Source organism: Sebastes umbrosus, chromosome 16, assembly GCF_015220745.1.
Source record: "Sebastes umbrosus isolate fSebUmb1 chromosome 16, fSebUmb1.pri, whole genome shotgun sequence".
Lineage (NCBI taxonomy): Eukaryota > Metazoa > Chordata > Actinopteri > Perciformes > Sebastidae > Sebastes > Sebastes umbrosus.
In genome coordinates this window covers 11,340,099-11,360,954 of record NC_051284.1, presented here as the reverse complement: position 1 = coordinate 11,360,954, position 20,856 = coordinate 11,340,099, and the positions used below count along the sequence as shown (strand labels likewise).

General features: G+C 44.8%; 1 protein-coding gene across 3 annotated transcripts in view; it reads right to left on the bottom strand.

Moving 5' to 3' along the window:
- The window catches only part of tiam2a (TIAM Rac1 associated GEF 2a), a 108,733-nt gene that overhangs the window by 59,191 nt on the left and 28,686 nt on the right, over positions 1 to 20,856 (bottom strand). Inside the window, exon 1 of one of the 3 annotated variants that reach the window (XM_037746298.1) lies at positions 735 to 833. The exons of the other annotated variants lie outside the window; for them this stretch is intronic. The gene's annotated coding sequence lies outside the window, so the exon portion shown is untranslated. Of the gene's footprint in view, positions 1 to 734; positions 834 to 20,856 lie in introns of those variants that run through there. 3 annotated transcript variants of the gene reach the window in all.

Sequence of the window (20,856 nt, the reverse complement as noted above, 5' to 3'; positions counted from 1 at the left end):
AGACCGGGCCGACTCCTGCTGAGTTTCTGTCATACAAACCAGATATAAAGTATCCCTGCGGTGGCTTGCTTGTGAGGAGAAATGTCAATCTATGAATCACTCGCTGAAAGCCTATATTACCGTGTGGCGGATTCAGCCAAAGCAACCAAACATCCATCAAAGTGCGTGTTAAGTGTCTTTCGGACTTTTTCATTATACATTTAGAAACTCTGTGCCTGGCTCCCGACCAAAAAGTGACATGGCAGCCTTCTGGAAGATTTATACACGTATGCCACCGCCATTCCAGAGTGATGCCAAGAAAATAAAAACACTTTCATACAATGGGATACCACTGAGAGCGTATTATCCAGCAACTTCAGCATGAGGTACAAAGTTTAGACAACGTGGTAAGTTTGTCAAACTCAGTTATTCAGGAGTGAACGTGTGTCATGCAGAAAATGCTGACAACCCTGAAACACAACGTAGTGATAAAGTCTGAGATTGTGAAGAGTCACTTTGTTGTATCTCCATGTGGTTATACAGCACGGCAGACCACACACAGTAGAGATAAACACTACACTTTCTAACAGACACAGGTGGAAACTGAAGAGCGCTCACACATGCAAACACACACCTGTGGATCTGGACAATAGGAAACACAATGCAACCTCTCCACCTCAGCCTCCTCTTAATCCAGTAAACAGGAGAAACAAAGGGAGAGAAAGATAAAACACAGAGCCCATAACATCCCTTACCTCTGTGGCCACGGGCTTTCATCTAAAAGCTCTTTGAACAACTTGCAAAAGGAGAACTCTAGCTGGTGTTTCTCTGATCTCAGAGTGGATTCTCCCTGTGAAGGCTCGGTTGTGTCTTAAAGCGACACACGCACCGCATCTGACTCACACGCCCAGACACACTGGAGGACACGTGGAAACTCCCTCCCGGCTTCGAACGCATCGACGAATCACAGCCCTCCTGGGGGGGGTAACCTTGGGTAACGGAGCGCTAAGAGGAAAAAGCAGCAGAGGAAAAAGTGAAAAGGTACTCAACAGAAGAGCTCTCTCAGAGAGAGGAGGATGTTTTATAGCTCTCATCCGTTTAGAGTCCCAACTGCAAAAAAAAGGGCTCCACTACTCCACTGTGTTGTTTTTCCTATATCCTGCTTTTCCGTTGGCTGGGAGGAGGATGCAGGGCTTGTTGCAGCCAAGGCGGTTTTCCATAGCTGTTTGAGGCAATTGGGCCAGACAAGCTGGCGTATAATGGCTGCAGCGCTGCTGGCTGGGAGGCACTGGGGAGGGCGCAATGACTGGAGCTCTTGTCTGACCCTAAATACCACAATGACCCAAGGGCCAGGGAGGCAGCCAGCTACTGGGGAGGCAGAGAGAGTGTGTGTGTGTGTGTGTGTGTATACAGTAAATGTGTATGCATGAGTGAATAAGAAAAAAGTCCAGCGAGCGAAGACTTGGTGCGAAAAACAGGCAATTACACGGGGGAAACAGAGTTAGCGCCATGGCTAAGCTGTTTTTTAAGTTTCTAGGGGCCAGAGGGGCCAAATGTGCATCTCGTTTTGAGGCGCTAATTAAAATGGAATAAAAGTGAGTCAAAAACCTTCTCTGCCGTCTCCCAGCGGAGACGAACTTGAGACCGCCGTCGGTCTAAAAAATACACACATGCCTCCGTTTGTCTACGGTTCACATAGCTGTGGTCGCGCAGTCAAACTGGACCTCATTCAGAAAGCCACACCAGAACACAACACAGCGTCAGAACTGGACCAAGAGTGCTAGACTGTTCCTAAAGCTGCTCCCAACTCTCTTGTGTAGCGTGAAAGGAAAAAATCGATACAGTATCGTGTCGGGATATTATGTTTTATGATACTGTAGCAATTCTCAAAAACTTTTTTTCATTAGGCTAATAGTTTACATGCAAACATAAACTCAGTCAATACTCTTATTTCATTTGATAGATATGCTGCCTCTCAAAGTAGTGGATGTGTATTGATGTTGGATGTTACAGGAACTGTGATAAATGCAAATGCAGATCCCATTGTTGTGATTGCATAAAACTTTTTTTAACTCATTTTATGCATGTGGTGGTGTGTCCTTTACACTATGATAGTTTTTCTAAAATGACATTTTAAAAATTGCAATATATCACCTTGCTTACAGTATCGCGATATATCGCAATATATTGAATCGTAACCCCTGTATCATGATACACATCGTATCGCCAAGGTTCTTGCCAATACACAGCCCTACCCTCTCGCGGGCCAGTTGTTTATTCCAGAGGCTATGAGTGTTAGTGGTGTTCAGGGACATCACTCCTACAAATGGAAAACACTATGAGAGCCTTTTGTGACTAGAATGCTCAGTCAGGTTCTTCCCTAGAAATTCATCCTGAATCCTGAATAGCTATTCAAAGTCACGACCACGCCACGCCGTATGAGCAGCTGTCGAATAGTCTTCCATCAGCCTGCTGCTTGACACAGAGACGTCAGCTCCGAGGACACAATATTAGCGGCGTTCACCAGGACGAAACAACATTGTTAACAACACAATAGTCCTCGTGGCCTAGTCTGAGCTCCTCTCAAAGCCCTTTGTCCGGCTATAGATTTGAGGCAGCTAAAAGGTTGGTCAACAACACGCTTGGAGAGACTGAGAGGCATGAAGAGAGAAAAAAGGAAAGGGAAGGCAGGGAGGACTTGTGATGCATATTCATACAGAGCAGGTGTCGGGTCTAATTCCACACGGCCGAGTGATCTGACCGCTAATTAAGATCAATTAAGGCCCAGACAAGCTCTCCATAGCCAAATTAAATCCCTTGATATCCAAGCTCTGGGCAAAGACATTTCTTCCACTGCTGAACTAATGCCGAACTTGGTGGAAGAAGCTGAAGGTCACATTGATATGTCGTGTTCTGCCTGTGTGTACGTTACTCAGGAGTAACCAAGCAGCACAGGAAATGCAAAGAAAAGGCGTATCTAACAGGCTTTCACATGGAGGAAATCGGGAGCACTCTACTGTTGTATGCGTGGCCACACAGGTTTCAAAGAGCTTATCAGCAGAGCTTTGCTTTGGGATAAAGCTTTCAAACACCAAGAATCCCCACTGATACCGAGGCCTGAGATGACTCCTGATGGCCTTTCGGTCAATCTGCCCAATAACGGCAGCGTCCCAAAACCCCAAGCCCCTCACAGAAATCCTCTCCTCCAACATTAAACCAACATTAGGGTCACAAAGCAACTTCCACAGTTGCTGATAGCAAAAGGTAAAGGTGAGTCCAGCCTGAGGGGTTTAAGGCCTTTACACACCGGGAGCATGACGAATAAACAACACGAAAATACGAAATACTCGCCAATGCTCGCGATGCAAATTTGCGACAGTTGCAACACTTTTTCAATAACAAATTTGAATAGATTCGCGCAGGCAGAGGACCAACTACTGGGAGAACCTTCAGAGAGAGACCCAGAGCAGCATCTGGTATGGTCTGTCTGAGCTGTACAGCCTAAACTACTGTCAGCTATTTTATTGAGTTTCCCTTTTAACAAAATGCTGTGAGTGAATTTTCCTCTGGTAAACAGATACGCAGTGTATATGTCTAGGGCTTTTATTGTGAAAGGTAAGAATGGAAGGATTGGATCTAGTATACGCTGCCTTGTTGAAAGAAATAATAAAGTTTGCCGTCTTGGTTCGGGCTACGGAGCCTCCGTGTTGTTGTACACTATAGTGTACCTATTAATCGTATGAAAAAAGGCCCCCCCACTTGTCCAAATCTGAGAAAGTGATTCATAATTTTAAAAACACAGTAACTCAGGCATCTCAGACAGATGCATCCCATTTATGTGTTAAACTGAGCGAGCTAGACACCTTAACTTTCCATGTAAATGACTCGTTTTATGTAAAATACATCAATTATGTCCCATTTAATCTCAGACAGATTACTTGCAATAATCCATCTCTGATGAAAAACTCACACTGGTCGAGTGACGCTCATGGTGCTGACGAATGGTGTGGAGAAAGAGAGAGTCGGGGAGAGCGTCGGGGGAGAAATATGAGTTTTCAGTTAGCATGCTAATATTTCTTGTCTCTCCCTCCTAAACAGTGTGATGGAGCCACTCTCATAGCTGGAGGCCGTTTATGGTTTGATGCCATTGATTATCCTGCTCACTGGGGACTGCAGTCTGCGGCAATTTGTGAACAAAGCGACCGTTGGGAGGACATAAATTGATCTTAATTGCTCATTTTAGCAGAGATTAGTAGACCGCCTCACCCAGAAGCATGGATTTAAATATCAAGAGGCTGGAAATGCAGTGGAAATTATAGCTAGATGGTCGGAGGGATTGGCGGTGCGGACTGATGGAATTAACTTAAGGTGGAATGCTCTAAGTCGGGGTGAAAGGTCAAGTCTTTTGTTTGGAGGTTAGCCTCCACCCTCAAACTCACTCTGTCTCTTTAACAAGTCAACCACTGGGGTTTAATCTTGTGTAGCAATTCAAATAGTTTTGCATATAAGAAAATAAAGACAGCCTTCATATAAACTCCCCGACATTAAGAAGCTTACTTTTAACTAGGGCTGTCAATCGATTAAAATATTTTATAGTGATTAATCCCATGATTGTCCATAGTTAATCACAATTAATCACACATTTTTATATGTTATAAAAGGAACCTTGAAGGGAGATTTGTCAAGTATTTAATACTGTTATCAGCATAGGCGTGGACAAATATGCTTCTTTATGCAAATGTATTTATATATATACATTTTTGGAAATCAATTAACAACACAAAACAACGACAAATATTGTCCAGAAACCATCACAGGTACTGCATTTAGCATAAAAGATATGCTCAAATCATAACATGGCAAACTGCAGCCCAACAGGCAACAACAGCTGTCAGTGTGTCAGTGTGCTGACTTGATTATGACTTGCCCCAAACTGCATGTGATTATCATAAAGTGGGCATGTCTGTAAAGGGGAGACTCGTGGGTACCCATAGAACCCATTTTCATTCACATATGTTGAGGTCAAAGGTCAAGGGACCCCTTTGAAAATGGCCATGTCAGTTTTTCCTTGCAAAAATTGACCGTATGTTTGGAGCGTTATTTAGCCTCCTTCTTGACAAGATGGTATTACTGGTTGGTTGGTACCAATGGATTGCTGCCTGCTGCAACCTCGTCACGTTGCGTTAATGCGTTAAACAAATTAGTGCCATTAAAATGAATTTGTTATTATTGCGTTAACTTGGACAGCCCTACTTTTAACAGGTGTTTTTTTTTTTAAATATATATATATATACATCTGAATCTGAAAAGCGCAAAACTGTGATGATATATAAAGTTAAAGACTTAAATATGTGACTTTCAGTTCATCCAAAAGTTATCCCTTTCACTATTTATCCCCTATTCCTCCTCCTCCTCCTCCTCCGCCTCCTCGTCCCTCTGTCCCGTAAAGTGAAATCTCTATTTCCTGCCAGCCTCCCCTGCTGCCAGCTCAGTTCATTTCCTACAGATTGGAGCTCCTGTCAGACAAGACAGCCCAAAACACGCACAGTCCGACACTCTCGACTTTAAATTAACAGGGATGTGCCGGCGCATGGAGGCTCTCTGCTCACAAAATAGGGTGATGTGTGCCTGTGTGTGTGTGTGTGAGTGAGAGAGAGGATAACACTAGCGGGTTTGTCATCTGCTGACAGTGGCAGTGTAGAAATCTATGGGATATGTGGTGCAAACATCTTCTGATGTTTTGTTTAAGGGAGACACTGACTCAGAACATCCTCAAGGGGGAGTCTGTACCCATATCCTGTTTACTAGTGTGTGTCTGTTGAGGGTGTGTGTGAGATCCAGCAAACAGCTGGAAGTCTGCAGGTGCAAATCAGCTTTCCATCAGCTTCTCTGCTAATTAAGCAGCTTAATGGACAGAAGAAGAAGGTCATTTTGAGGGTTAAATCTGTGGAGGAAGAAGGCACAGACACACACAGAGACTTGAACTTGATCCAGAGCTGCAGTCTCTCTGGCTGATATTCACACAATTTAGCTGGATTGATTTCCTGGTGCAGTCCTCTCACACACACCTCAACATCTGTGCTGCAGCAGAACATCGCAGCCACAACCAGTTTATTCAGCTTCATGCCACTGTCATATAGTCCAGTCCAAAGCAGAGTTAAAGCAGAGCCCCTGTGTTCGAGCTGTTGCGTTAAAGAGAGAAAATGCCTGGAGGTGATTGTAAAGCTAATAGAATGAGCGACAGGCGGTGCATACAAAACATGCGGATCCAGAGTCTTTAGCAGCCGTGGCATCAGATAAGAGACCCGGAGACTCCTGGGAAAAACAAAAGCGCACACCCAGCCCTGCCCAGGAAGACGGGGCAAAGCACGACAGCTTCCTCGCACAAAGGGGAAGGAGAGATACTTAATTATCTCCCCGCCGATAAGAGATAGGGAGACAAAAGTGTGCCTCAGAGGAGGCGAAAAGAACAACATTCGTTGCTAACCTTCAGGAAGGTCAGTTTGAATCTCACGCATCATCAATAAAAGACGAAAACCTTTTCCTCCTCCTCAACTTTTTCGCCATCGTTCACAGTTTGTATATTTTGCGCATACGATACTGCATAATACAACTGCATTAAACCCATTCGCAAACTGTATTATCTCCACAGGAATTGACTGTGGCTGTCCTTTGCACGCAGCGGGATAATCTGTCACACGCTCCGTGGCGTGAGCTCTAGTGATTAATACGATCAGCCCGCCACTCGCTCACTCATTAGCATAGCAATAGCCGCTGTAGTGTACTGCGGCAGTCATGTGAGACACACTCCGGGCTCCCTGAGGTGATCCATCAGAGATCATTGACCATCGCGGTGCGATATCAGTCACACGGAGCCAGCTGTTAGAGGTCGTGCGGGAGTCGCCAGAGGTTTAAGGGGAAACAATGGGGTGCTGGGGGATTTTGGGAGCAGGTAGAAGTGCGCAATGTACAGTAATTGATGGTCTCGTAGAGAAAGAAGAATTTGCCAAGTACACATTCAAACCACGCACATGTGGCATCAATCATCGGACTTAACAGGAAGAAGAAGAAAAAAATCTATTGAGGGAGCAGAAATCGATTCTTCTGCAATCTGAAAAAGGACCGCGAATCGCTCAAAGTGCCCCAAGACGTGAACTAGCACGATAAAAGCTGTGCCTTCTAATAAAAATGACATGAATACAGCTCTATCTGGGGTAGTAGGGCAAATAACCAAGTCTGGCTTTGTCCCAAGCACACACAAAAAACACACACCTGCTAAGATGACACGTAGTGCTGCAGGAGAGGGCCGAACACTCTGCATCCAGATGCTCTCTTAGTATATGTGTGTGGCTCCCCCATCCATCACTGCCACACAGACATGCATTAATCCCTCCCTGCATTCTTGAGGAGCTCCGACGCCAGAGGGAGTTTGCCCTTGTGGCCTCCCCCCTACCCCCCACCCTGGGTAACTGTAGTAGAGGACCCCGCTGCACCCAGCCCCGGAGCCACTTTTGCCCGCTGCAAAGTCTAAAAAAACTTGTTGGCACCGTGTGAGCTGATGGATCACCAACATGTGATTTAAACTTGAAAATTCAGAGGACAGGTTGACGCTAATGGATATGGTAATTCAAATGTTGTCTCCCTCCGCCAAGGCGAGCCATATGTCCATGGCAAACTAGCGCTCCAACTGGCAATGTCTCTCCTTTTATGGCCTATTAAGGGCCAAAGTGTCGATCGCAGCCAGGCCAAACAGGACATGAATCACTCGGCTCGCTCCGATCGGATTCACGGAGCATTATTCTCTCCCGCCTTAACAGGTTAGGAGACCATCTGACTGATTACACATGGAAACAAAAACAAATGAAAATGATAAGTTGGTGAGGAATACGAAATCAGGTTAACGTCAGCGTCATAGCAAATTGTTTGTTACTTGCTCAGCACTTTCTGCAGCGTTAATACATCACAGTCAGGTCTACTCAGGTCGTGAACTGTGACAAACTGACAGAGCGAAAGCCAAGACGGTGCTTTAAGTCTATTAGTGGTGGGTGGACTAGTCTGGGCCTGTCTGGTTTGTTTGCTCTTTGTGGTCAAGGTTAAGATAGATAACAAAGGAGCTGATGCACAGCTAGACATTAGAGGCCATTACCTGAGACAATTACAGTTCATATTAAAGCCTTTTCTTTTACCTCAATGGCAGGTCTGAATGACTGCCTCTGTTAAGTGCTCAGGATGGATTTTCCCTGGTGAGAACTAAACGTGGCAGATCAGTCACAAAAAATGTCCACGTTAGCATGACATACAGTAATTCAGATCAGCTTTTCATGTAGCAAGCTGCTGAGATCCATTTTATTCTGCCTTTGTTTCACCACGCTGACACTTAGAGAAAGGCCTGAAACAAGTGAAACTGAACTACAAACAAGCAGGATTATCCCTCTCCACCAGAATGGAGGATTAACTTTAGCTTAAACCTAATTTCAGAACTGCATTGCTTATTAAAAGCAACCTTTTTTTTTTTTGCAGCGGCGAATCCTGAACCGCATCACAAATGCATTTACGCGACGCGGGGAATGCAATTTCTTTCTGTTTAAAAAATGAAAAATGAATGTGATGATTCACCGTTTTTGATTTAGTATTCTCCTCACACTGTTGAGCCTGTGTGTGAGACAAACATACATCCCTGTCTCCAGCAGAGCAGAGCGGAGTGGAGCCGGGCGACCGGCTGTAAATGGCAGGATAAAGAGGTGGGGGCTGTCACCGTCAGGTCACGGACCTACATCAGAGCCCTGTAAACACAGGACCACAGCCTGGACGGGTAAATAAACCATCCATCAGGTGAAATCAACGCTGTTTAGACGCTTTCCTGCCGTACCTGGAGCCTACATGCATGCGTGTTTACATACATGCAGCTCATAAATGTCCTTAAACACTCTAAAAAAAGGAAGTACCCCACTTAAAGTACAGCTTCTGAGCTCACATGCTCACGTAAATCTCCACATAAAGTAACCATCCTCTGACGTAAAGCTGCTCACAGCTAGCTGGCTCGCCCACAGAAGAGGCAGAATAACTAATATTCTCCGCTGAGCTGGCTGGTTGATCAAAGGTGGGCAAATTCTCGGAGCAATAAACAAGTTATGAAATAAACACCAGCTTAGTGCAATCTCGCTTTTACAGGAAAAGCAGGAACGCTGCTGCTCCCGTTATCATTAACCAAAACAATTTGTTTTATTGCAGCTCCAAGCCCAGCTGGCTGTAATATACAGTATCTGTTACTGTCCACGGCAGACTTGCAGCACAGATAAGAGGGGAGAAATCTGAGCTAGTCTGTCTGCTCAGCATCCTGAAGGCACTGATGATGGGCGAGACAGCTGGTGAGGAGCCAGGAACACACACACACAACCCCCCACACACACACACACACACACATACATTATACACATCGCACGAGCCACCCAGTTCTGGATGTGTGAGGCTACTCTGTGCATGCAAGCAGGCTCTTAAATATCTCAAGGGATGTACAGGCAAGCAGACACAGACAAGTCTTTTATTTTGTATAGATGTGTCATTTGATTAACGCTAATCCACTTTATACATCAGACCAAAGACTTGAAACAATCTTGGCAGACTTCATTTCACTAAAACAGCCAACAAACAAACAAACACACCTGGTCTGTTTTGTGGGGTGTGAGAAATAAGGGACAGATCTTGCACTGGAGACACTCACTAACAGGTTTAACACCTGCAGATTTTTGCATGTCTGCTTGCCTCTTTCCCAGCAGATGTTTCAGTCCGTGCGCAACCCCATGATGACCTAGTTTCCGTACCCAAACTGTGTCATAGGTCACCAACTCACTGAAGTATATGGAATGTTGTGTTAAACCTGTTTGGGAGAAAATTTGCTTGGTAACGCACATGTGCGGTTTGTGCCTTTGTCTCCGACTGCTTTTCATTTTCAAGTAGAAACAGATTCTGACTCTTACAGCAGCAGTTGGTAGAATTGGAGCAAATATGATTAAAAAAGTTATTTTTATAAAACGGTCACTATATCCTGACAGTAGTGCATGAGACAGGTACTCTCGACAAATAAAATCATGTGCCTCTGTGTCCTCCGGTGCTTCTAATGGCATCTGCAAGCTTTCACAGACCGGAGGAAACCAATCAGAGCCGAGCTGGAGCATTGCCGTCTTTGAGCAGCTGTCAATCACTCGCGAACTCCGATCCAACGGTCAAACTAGGCAGCGCTGATCAAATATGAATCAATATTCTGTTACTGTACTGCCTATTTCTCAAACTTTCTAATTTTACAGCTAAACAGTACACTACAAGATGTTTCTGAAAACATTTGAGGAGAGAAATTTGAATGTTTTGCCCAATGATGCCAAAAACATTCTGCCTACTGCAGGTTTAACATTGTGGCAGGAATTCAACAAAGCTAAAAAAAAGGAGCCCAAAATGGCAAAGGTGAGATTAGATTTCACCGTTGAATTATCAAAAGAAATTAGCCGGGAGCCGTTATCGAGCTATAATCCAGAACAGGTGCCTCGACAAAAGCGCTCAGGCAGCTCTGTGTTTAAGTGGGGAAAGCTAAATAAACGCAGCAACAATGACTGACCTGTGCTGGGCTGCAGGAAAAAAACACCTAAACCAGTTTCTCTAGTCACGCGGAAGCAGGGGGGCACGTGAGCTGATTCGATTGTGGCAGAAAAGTCGCAGGCAAATCTTTGCAAAAACAAACTCCTTTGTCCGGCTCGGCAAAGCCTTTCCACTGAGGAATGCGGCTCGTAAAGAGTGATAACACGGAGACAAGCCAACGCGGGCACCGAATGGCACCTCATCTGAGGGCATGGCTCGGCTGGGCCTAAGCGCTAGCAGCTGTGCCACATGTGCACCGCTTTTACCGACATGATTAAATTAAGGCCCCTGCCAAACTCATTATTATCCCATCCATATAGGGAGGCTCAAGAATGTCAATGAGGACCGCGCTCATTATGCAGTCGTCATGCACGGTGCCCAGAGAGAAACAAGTACTTTCGCATGATCACAGGCTGTAAATCAACAGCATGTTCCAGCTGACGGGCCGCTTTTGTGTCTCTGAGAAATTATAGGGTGGTCCTTAATTTTTTATTCTGTAAAATAAAATTCCTCCACCAATTGAATTACAGCTCACGGGGCAGATGCGACCGCCCGGCGATGTCCCACAGGACGGGCCGGCGGAATCGACAGGCAGATGCTCCCACCAGCAGAGGTCACGAAAGGTCAAGCTGTTCCATTATGAGAGGACAAGGGTGGTATTTATTCACAGCCTTCTCCTCCTAAAGCAGGAGGGGTGGATGGGCTTAAAGGGGGAATGGAGATGGACACTTAACCCTTGGAGGCAAACCGGCTGACAATCCATCCACTGTTTTTCTCTCATTACTGGTGGAGATACGGAAATCGTTTTGCCCTCGCCCCGCTGAGAGGAAGAGGAGAAAGGCGGAAAGAAAGTTGCTGGAGAAAAATTCACAGATTATCCGACTCCTGAATGATCAAGAGAAAAAAGCGCCGCCACCCAGGCGAGATGATAACAAAAGAATAGGGAACGGGGAGTTCTGACAATACACACTGTCAAGACTCAGGCACTGCAGCCCCACTTTAAACACCAGTAATGACCACGGAAGCATTTAGTGGTTTAAACAATCTAACCTGACCTGACTTGCCTGCAGAGGCTGTTTTGTCTACATCAAAGTGGCTCTGATGAACCCCTGCACACAGAAGAGGATACTGAACATTTTTCAAGCTTTGCATGAATGTATCACGGCCTTGGACTCCTGCGGCTAGCCAAAGCGTTTTGCACAGCGTGCCAAAAAAGCCCAGACATTAAGCGTGGTGATATGGATGCTGGTAAAAGAATCGGAAAGAATGAGTGCAGTCCTCCAGCTTGTTAAAATACTTGTTGGCTTAGAAGAAAAAAAAAAAGCCTGTGGCATTGTATGATAGCATGATTAGCAAAAGCAGGAGGCATGTCTGGGACCAAACATGAGCACTTACACAATCCCCCTTAGACACACATCATCATCATCATCATCATCATTTCAAAAAAGCTACTCAATGACTAATGGCCTACTTTCTCTTTGGCCAATTAAGGTGTTATGTGTGCCGATGAAAAACAAAAAGGTTGCTAATTAAGGCTTCCTCATCTCAATTCAAAATTTCATCAGCTTCAGGACAAATTAACATATGATTCATCGAGTGAAAGGAAAGCATACAGAGAGAGAAGTGATGCATGAGGCTAATAATACGACCTGACTGTGTAAGTACAGCTTTTCGCCCCCAGCTCCTTCAACTGTAACAATCATCTCAACTGTCAGGAAACCCCAGTTCCTGGAGTTTCTCGACATTGTTATTATTAGTTTAAGCCTGGGCATGCCAGTACGAACTTATGCACTGCATAATATTGTTATTAGTAGAAAAAAAAAAGAAAAGAAAAAGGCAACCACAAGTTTCCAGCGAGGCCGACGGCTCCACGCGAGCAGACCGCAGGGCTTGCCGCTGGAGACGAAACTGCTCGCTCGCGCGCACACAAAATTACTAGTGAGGAGCAGGACGAGCGCCTAAAGAGACAAGGGCGGTTTTCAAAATAGCTTCAAGAATATATCACAGTTATTAAAGTCATTCTTTTACAGTTAGACTCTCCGCCGGGGCAGAAAGAGACATTTGAACTGAGAGAATTGGCAACCCGCTGATGAAAACGGTCCAAGCCGAAGCATAGATACCCGAGGCAAAAAAAAGGGAAATTAAGCTTTCTAGTGCTTTTTATACTGAGAGGGAAAATGAATTGCAGTAACCTAGACACTAAAGTCAGCGACATCAGCCACCTATTAGTCACCCGTCAGGGCGTGCTCCTTGGATCACTAACCTCATGAGACTGAATAAATGATTTCAGCCTCCAAAAGGGGGGAAATGATTTATAATGAATGACTTCACCGCCGTACGCATTCACTTTACACCAGATCCTGTCACAAGCAAGGCGAATATCAATGAGTATATATAAGAAGGCGGAGAAAAATGCTCTTAGAGAGGTGTTTTTTTTTTCCTTTGATATGCTAGCAGGAGGATTCATATCATGAAAGCAGATGAGGTAGAGATCAAAACTTTCATGGTGTTGCAGCCAACGGGCGGTTCACACACGGTCACGCCATCAACGTGGATGATGAAGAGCTTAGAGAGAGTTACGGCGCGTTACACAGAGTTCTTGTTATTCAGCTAGAAAGAATGCGAGCAGAAGAGGTGCTGTACAACATGTGCGCCACGGTGGCCCCACATACTTCTCATAAGCACACACACACACACACACACACACACAGAGAGGATATGCACACATCCTTTTTAGTTGTGAGTCAGTCGTTCCCCCTTTTACCACAACGAGCCAGTCTAAACTGTAGACACTGCACGCTCACACATCATCCACAACATGGGAGATCCATGTGGAAAAGCCAACAATGGTCCTGTTGAGTGGGTCTAACCACGGGGGAGGTTTGAGGGATTGAGTGAGATGACCCATACTACGTAGTTATGTCCGAGCCATCCTGGCTAGGACATAAAGAGAAGAGGGATCAGTGTGCAGCAAAGCTCACAAACACTGACCAAAGGTGAGAAGTCATCTGAAGGCTGCTTCAATTTTGCAGTATTCAAAATATCTAGGCTTTTATGTCCTATTTTAAGTGCAAAAGTGTTTTGATTTCACATCAGGAAGCTGTGGTTATAGTGATATTTACCCCTTTAAAAAGGAATAGTTCAGCATTTTGGGAAAAAACGCTTATTCGCATTTAAGCCTCGAGTTACATGAGAAGATTGATACCACTCTCATGTCTGTACAGTAAATATGAAGCACAGGAGTTGCTGGTCTAGCGCTTCATCGATCGGTTAGTTCGTTTGTGTTATTGTGGAACTTTCGGATCCAAATTAATGTGGCATCAACAGCAGTACATTGCTTAGCGTCCGTACCGGTACTCCTGTCTGCTTCTCAATACTGGGAGCATGCCGACCGCCATCTCAGTTACTGTATGTAACGTTATACACCGACTATAAAGATCAATATATACAATGCACATGTTGCAGAAAGGCTTGGGAAAATAGCATTTTGATGTTAAAACATACATACTTTGACCAAAATTGATTGGATTTGAATACATAAACACCACTGTTAAGATACAGCATGTATATACAGTGTATATAAGATATATAAGATATAAAAATCTAAAAAAAATCTGCCTTCCAGCATCCCTAAAACTTGTTGCAGTGTTGCTTAACATTATAACCTTTTCTAGATCAAAGTTGCAGTGCTTGAACATAGGGACCAGGAACAGATCCGTGGGAGTCTATAAACCAAGTAGTTCACTCTCTTGGCTCCAGCACCTTTAATGACATTAGAATCGAGCTGCAGACACATTACGAGTCAGCCTCTCCAATGACAGTTGAATGTCAAATACATTAATAGCACTCTGGTATCCTCTGTACACACGGCACACACGTGTGTCTGTCGGCGAACCGGTTGCTCTCCATCTCCTCTCTGATATCATACCTTAAGGTTCAGAGATTCGGTAACACTGATGTTCTGCGAGTGGCACGTTTTAGTAATCCTCTGACATGACTGTGAACTCACAGGCTGATAAAACTTTTAAAAAGCGGCGTTTATGAGAGCCCGGTGGCATCTGCTGTGACGCCGTTTGAAGAAGAGGACGTATTAATATTGCAGGACTCTCCCAGGTTGCAACGAGCTGAGCAGCGACCTGCACTCTGCGTAATCCGCTTGACTTGGCATCAACCCGTGGAGGAACCCGCCAGCGATAAGACTGACCTTCTTGACTTTGTATAAATGCTGCGCTCGTGTAATTTGTCGAGGGTGAGTTGGACGGCATGTTTGGTGGCAAAAAAATGTGGCAGGACTGGGATTGAAGATTAGAAAGATACGCTTTGGCTTTTCTGAAAAGGTTTCTCTTCTCAACATTAGTTTGTACAAAACATACTGGATGGAAAAGTCTATACTGTCCTTTTGCACCTGCGTTTGCACCTGCGCCCATCAACTGTGAAAACCACCCGAGCCGTTGCACTGTGCAGCCAGGGTGGCGTGGAGAGCGTTCCAGGCGGTGTGAGCAAGTTGTTCCCCCCGGACCAGAGAGAGAGTGGACTCTGGGTTAAACAGCTCTTATGTAACAGCCAAGTGTAGATCGTGTCTTGGCGCTAGCAGAGGAGAGAAAAGTGAAGTTTCTGGGCGATGAGGAAACCCAAGTCGACCATAGTGAGTAATGGAGAACTGCTAGTCGATCTTTGGACATCCAGAGGGTGCTGTAAAAATAAGCGAGCCCACACACAGAGGCTCTCCCACTGCAGCCTGGCCGAAACACCACTTGGCTTCCCTTTTACTTTGAGGATGTGAGGCATATTATACTATTTTGTTGCTATTTCACTGAGGCGTTGACTGCAAAAACTGATAAAAAAAAATGTTCCTAAAACAACCGTTTCTTTGCTCTTATCTTGACATGCTTTTACATCCTTTACCTTCTGACATCTGTCAGCCAAATATGCCTTGACGATGATATCGCCCCAGGAAACAGGTTACTTGGATACATTTTACCTCTTTGGAGAAAATGGATTTTCAAGAAAAGCTTTAATTGAGCGTTTTCACTGAGTGGATGCCAGAATTGCCGTTGACCCAAAGTAATCAGGACCCTGCCTATGTTTACGCTGGACGGACGCCAAACGACTGAACCAACATGACAAGTCCCGGAGACTGAGAAGTGGAGAAAAGAGCTTATCTTGCTCGGAGATCAAAACCACATACTGCTAAAGCCAGGAGGGGGGCTGAACAGAGAGAGAGAGGAGTGCTAATGAGCCTGAAAATGTTCCTCAACATTACACGAATATAACGGCTGCCAAAGACCCTCCCCAATGCACTTCATGACTGCCACAAAGGCCGGGAAGCAGCGCAGATATGGGCACGCCGTGTCCCCGTGCAGTTCAGTGGAGCGAGCTACTGAGCAAGCAAAAGAAAAGGAAACAACATCAATATCTTGCAAGACTGCAGAGTTATAGCAATATTGTGTTGTGATGACAGATATATTGGCGCAAAAGGTAGACTATGATGAATGGACTATTGGACACAGTCGGATCCGTGTGTGGTCAGTGATGGATTTGTGCACATCACAACTCTCTTCCCATCTACTCTTTATAACGTAGCGGGACTGAGATTTATCATTTATCATCTTTCAGAAGAATCCTATCGAGATGGGATAATGACCAGTTACGATGATGCAGGCATTTGTTATAGATTAACTATAAAAAGGCAAAGAGATCTGGCACAATTAATGCCCATACAGTTCAAAGACATGAACGCAGCTTTTGATTATTTAACATGATGATTCTGAATACATTAGAAGAAATCAATCGCCTCGCTTGTGGTGCACAATACATCAGAAGTTCGTGGGCTTCCTGGCTTTCATCAGAGACAAAAACAAAGTCAATCTCCACCCACCGATGAGCAGGTGGGATGTGCTGGAGTAAATGTGTACCCAGTATTTGCTCCATCCATCATGGGGGGCAACGCAAGACACATGGCGACCCCAACTGAACATCCAAGCAGCGGCGAGCACTTTGGCCTGAAGCACCAGCTGTGTTTGCCTTTCCAATAGGGCAAGGATAGTAAGTGGGACCTTATGGCTACTGGGCCAAGGTAGGGCAGATCAATCTCAATTTCTATTGTTATAAGGATTGATCTGTAAGCAAGGCTTAGAGCCAAGGAGAGAGGGGGGGATGCAGAATGGGGTATTTCCATACAAACAGGGCTGTTGATTATTTGAAGCATGTGCCAACACACAGGCTGGTCTCATACACCGTTTTATACCTAAAAAAGTAATGCACTGTAATTCGTATATACCCCACAAAATCAATTCATACGTTTCCCACGTAATTGTGAACCAGGAAGTATAAAGAGCGACAAACATCACATAGGGAGGAGGTCAGGGTGGGTCAAAAAACACTGGACTTTCGCCTAAGAGACTGATGGAGTCAACGTTGCTTTATTTGTCACGTAACTTCTGTACTTAAGTTACGCCACTTCCGGAGTTATTTTAACCCAAACCACGATCTTTTCCTAAACCTAACCAAGTAGTTTTGTTGGCGAAACCAAACCAAGTCGATCTTTTCCTAAACCTAACCAAGTAGTTTTGTTGACGAAACCAAACCAAGTCGATCTTTTCCTAAACCTAACCAAGTTGTTTTGTTGGCGAAACCAAACCAAGTCGATCTTTTCCTAAACCTAAGTAGTTTAGTTGCGTAAACCTAACCAAGACATTTCCTGTGAAAATGGGAATTTATTTTGAAACGACTGAAGCGGAAATTGACATGTGCGTCTGATGAAAATGAGGAACAACTTTTTGTAAGATGTTATACGAATCATTGTATGAGGATACATTGCAACAAGCGCCGTCTTTTGAAGGTATAAGAAACACAAGTATCATGCACATACAGACTACTGCACACATCAGAGACATGACGCAACTCGTCTGTTTCCAGCTCGAATTCATAATCAAAGGTTCAAATAGTATTTCACACACAGCAGCGATGTGCTGAAAGAATAAGCCTTGAGCATAAAAGATCACACAAACACTCCAACGGGGTTCTCTGTAGCAGCTCGATTGTCAAGATTATAAAGTCTCCCACTCGGATCAATACGCCGGCAAATAGCTTCTGTACCCAATACTACTTGTCCCCTTCGCCTCATTGTTCACACATTTTGATAATCAAACTACTTCTCGTACGTCCGCGGCTTGTAAATCACTCGGTCGGATTCAAAGCGCTGAGGCAGCACCTTTTTCCAGACTAATATATTGCATGCAGTCTGGCAAGCTCACAGGAATTACATGCACTGCTACTCAATTGCTGCCATGGGGGCATTTTTTTAGCTTCATGCACACCATTCGCCTCATGATTTATATGACCATCAATAAAAGAACGGTAATGGCATCACTCGCAGTAATTTCTTTGGGGTTAATGAAAGTCTTACTCACAAGTGAAGTCGTGTGGCGCTGTTTAAAGAGCTACCTCGCTCACTTCTTCACCTACACCCCCAATCACCTGCACCTAACTCTTCATCCATTACCCTCGTTTGACACACCGCCGGCGTTTAATCTTCATTTGCTTTGCAAACCGTGCGAGCCATTCTTTAGCAGGTGACCCCCAGAAGGAGTGCGATTCAATTTAGACCTAAGCATTAATCTCCACAGAGGAAGAGGAGCATGGATGGGTGCGTCGGTTCAGCTGGATGAGGCCACGTCGCTCTGCTGAGCTGGACAGAAGGTTCCCGTTTGTAGCAGAAGAGCAGGGGATCTCGTGTTGTGAGCAGATACACAAAGTGCAGCTGACTGAACAAATCCCTCAAAGAGGATGTGTGTGTCCGCCAACCCAGTAGCCACAGCAAAACAAGTTAAATTCAGAATCACTGAATTATGCAGCACAAAAGGTACAACGCGTCTCTTTTCGGCTGGTTTTTTTTTTAGTCACAGGGTTATTATTTTTGTCCAAACTGCCACAACAACACAGGACGGGTAATGTCAATGTCGCGTTGGCGATAGCTCCACGACCTGTACTTGTGTGTGTGTGTGTGTGCACCCAGAGAGGGATCAAATGTGTCTTTTGGTCGGCGCCTCGATGAGTGCGGTAGCAAATGAGAAGCCTCGGCCAAGATGCTGTCAACGCCAGCTTTTAGTTCACCTGCTTTTTATAGCAACCACTCCAGACGCGGCTGGCCGTACGCTACCAGCAAACACTTTGAAAGCCAAATATAATCTCAACCACAGGAGTAAGAAATAGAAGCATACAGGCCACCATTACGCTTGCCTGACTGGGCTGTCTACACTGCAACAGAAGCCTAGAAAAAGGACACTGTAATCGAGGGAAGGGAATATGTTCAGAAATGGACAACAAAAACAGTTTTCAATTTGATCCATTTCAAATCCTTTTGTCATGTGGAGCCCCTGCCGTTTCCCCCTGCAGTGCCTCTCTACCTAGAGACAGTAGAAGGCCTTCATCCCCGTGTGACAATAAGCACAGATGTTACCCGTGCCTGATAAGTCACATGCACGCCACCTTATATGGAGAAAAATGTGCCGGGGAGAAGACATGAAACATCGGCGTTTCTCGGGCCAGACGTGTTTCAGAATTAACGACGACGGGCACTCGCACACAGCCTTCCAAAACGGCCTGAGAATTTTCTCACTTGATGAAGGCTGCTGTTGACACATAGCATCAAAGTCTCAACGACAAGAAGAATCCTTTTTCCACAATAGCATAATTGTTCTTCTTTACATAACTGCAAAGACACACTCTGTATATCAACTGACTTCAAAACAGTTTCACGAGGGAAGTTCCTGTGGTGATCACGTCAGCGTTTCATGATGTTACCGAGCCCTTCAAATTAAATTAGACAAGAGATGACTGTGAGAGCAAGCAGCTCCATGCCACCCAGAGAGAGTGTAGCATTACATTTCCCTTCAGTCACTGGTAAACAACTTTGACAAGTGACGGTCCCGCCAGCTGAAAGTCATAACTCGCAACTCGTGTCACAAAAGGAAAAAAAAAGTGAATAAAGCGAAAACTATTATGTTTTCCATTAAAAGGAAATTACGGGCCACACTCGATCAGCATCACTCCGGATCAAGACCCCGTCCTGACCCCGGGGGGGAACGGAGTAGTAAAAACATAATGTTCCTTGTGGTTGTGGATTGCTTTGCCGCAAAAATGTGAAGCGCAAAAAGCAAAAACATGCATGTGGTGCCCAGCTTCTGACCCGGCGATTTTGCTATACTGGCCTCCAAAAGAAACAAACAGGGTGCACACATGAGAACAACAGCAATTATGCAAGTAAATAATCCATTAAAACGTTGGGCTGAGCCTAATTCCTGGATGAAGTAAATGATTAGAAACCATTTACAGCGCATCCACTCGTCTAATCCATCTTTCAATAATCATTAATCCCATTAATATCACATTTCCTCACGTCTGAACTTGAACAGACAGATCAATGACGAGGCCAGCCAGCCAGCCAGCCTCTGTGAGTCAAACATTAGCCTGTGTTTTTATTATTACAACCCTCCACAGCAGCGTGCAAAGGTAGCAGTCAGACTGACACTTCCCAAATGACAGTGGGATCCACCATGCCAAAAGGGCGTGCTCAGACCCTTCCTCCTGCTCCGTGGGTCTGTTTTCTCAGGGCGGGCCCTTCACTCCAGGGGTCCCGGGGCCCTTTTGTTACCTCTGTTTGCGGTTGGAGAGCCCTTCCACCCACTAGCACACGGCCAAACAACAATACAAGCGGAGGGTGAATCACATCCAAACACAACAGCTGGACATTTAGTGGAATGACCAATGCTCCCTATCTCTCAGTACATAAATCAGAAGCAACGAGTAGACATGACACTGCCAGGGGGGGTTACACGTTGGACCGAAACAGGAAGTCATTCCTGCCCAAAGCAATAACTCTCTACAACACCTCACCTCAGTCTAACAGAGAACTCTCAGCTTTATAGTTTCTGTGGGAACCAGACTACACTCTGTTTTAGTCCTGTAATAATCTTGCACATGTGGAATTTGCACATTGGTTTACTACCTCATTTAATCTTTTTTTTTATTGTAACTTGCACACTTTGTTAATATATAGTATGTCATTCTAAACTAGTTTATTGAGAGTGTATTCTAATATATTCTTTATATTGTGTATACTATAGATATTATCTCTAGTGTTGATGTGTATATTTATTGTATATTTACTGTTCCTGTACATTGCCTGGATAACCTGCTGCTGTAACACAAGGATTTCCCAATTTGGGATCAAAGTACATCTATCTA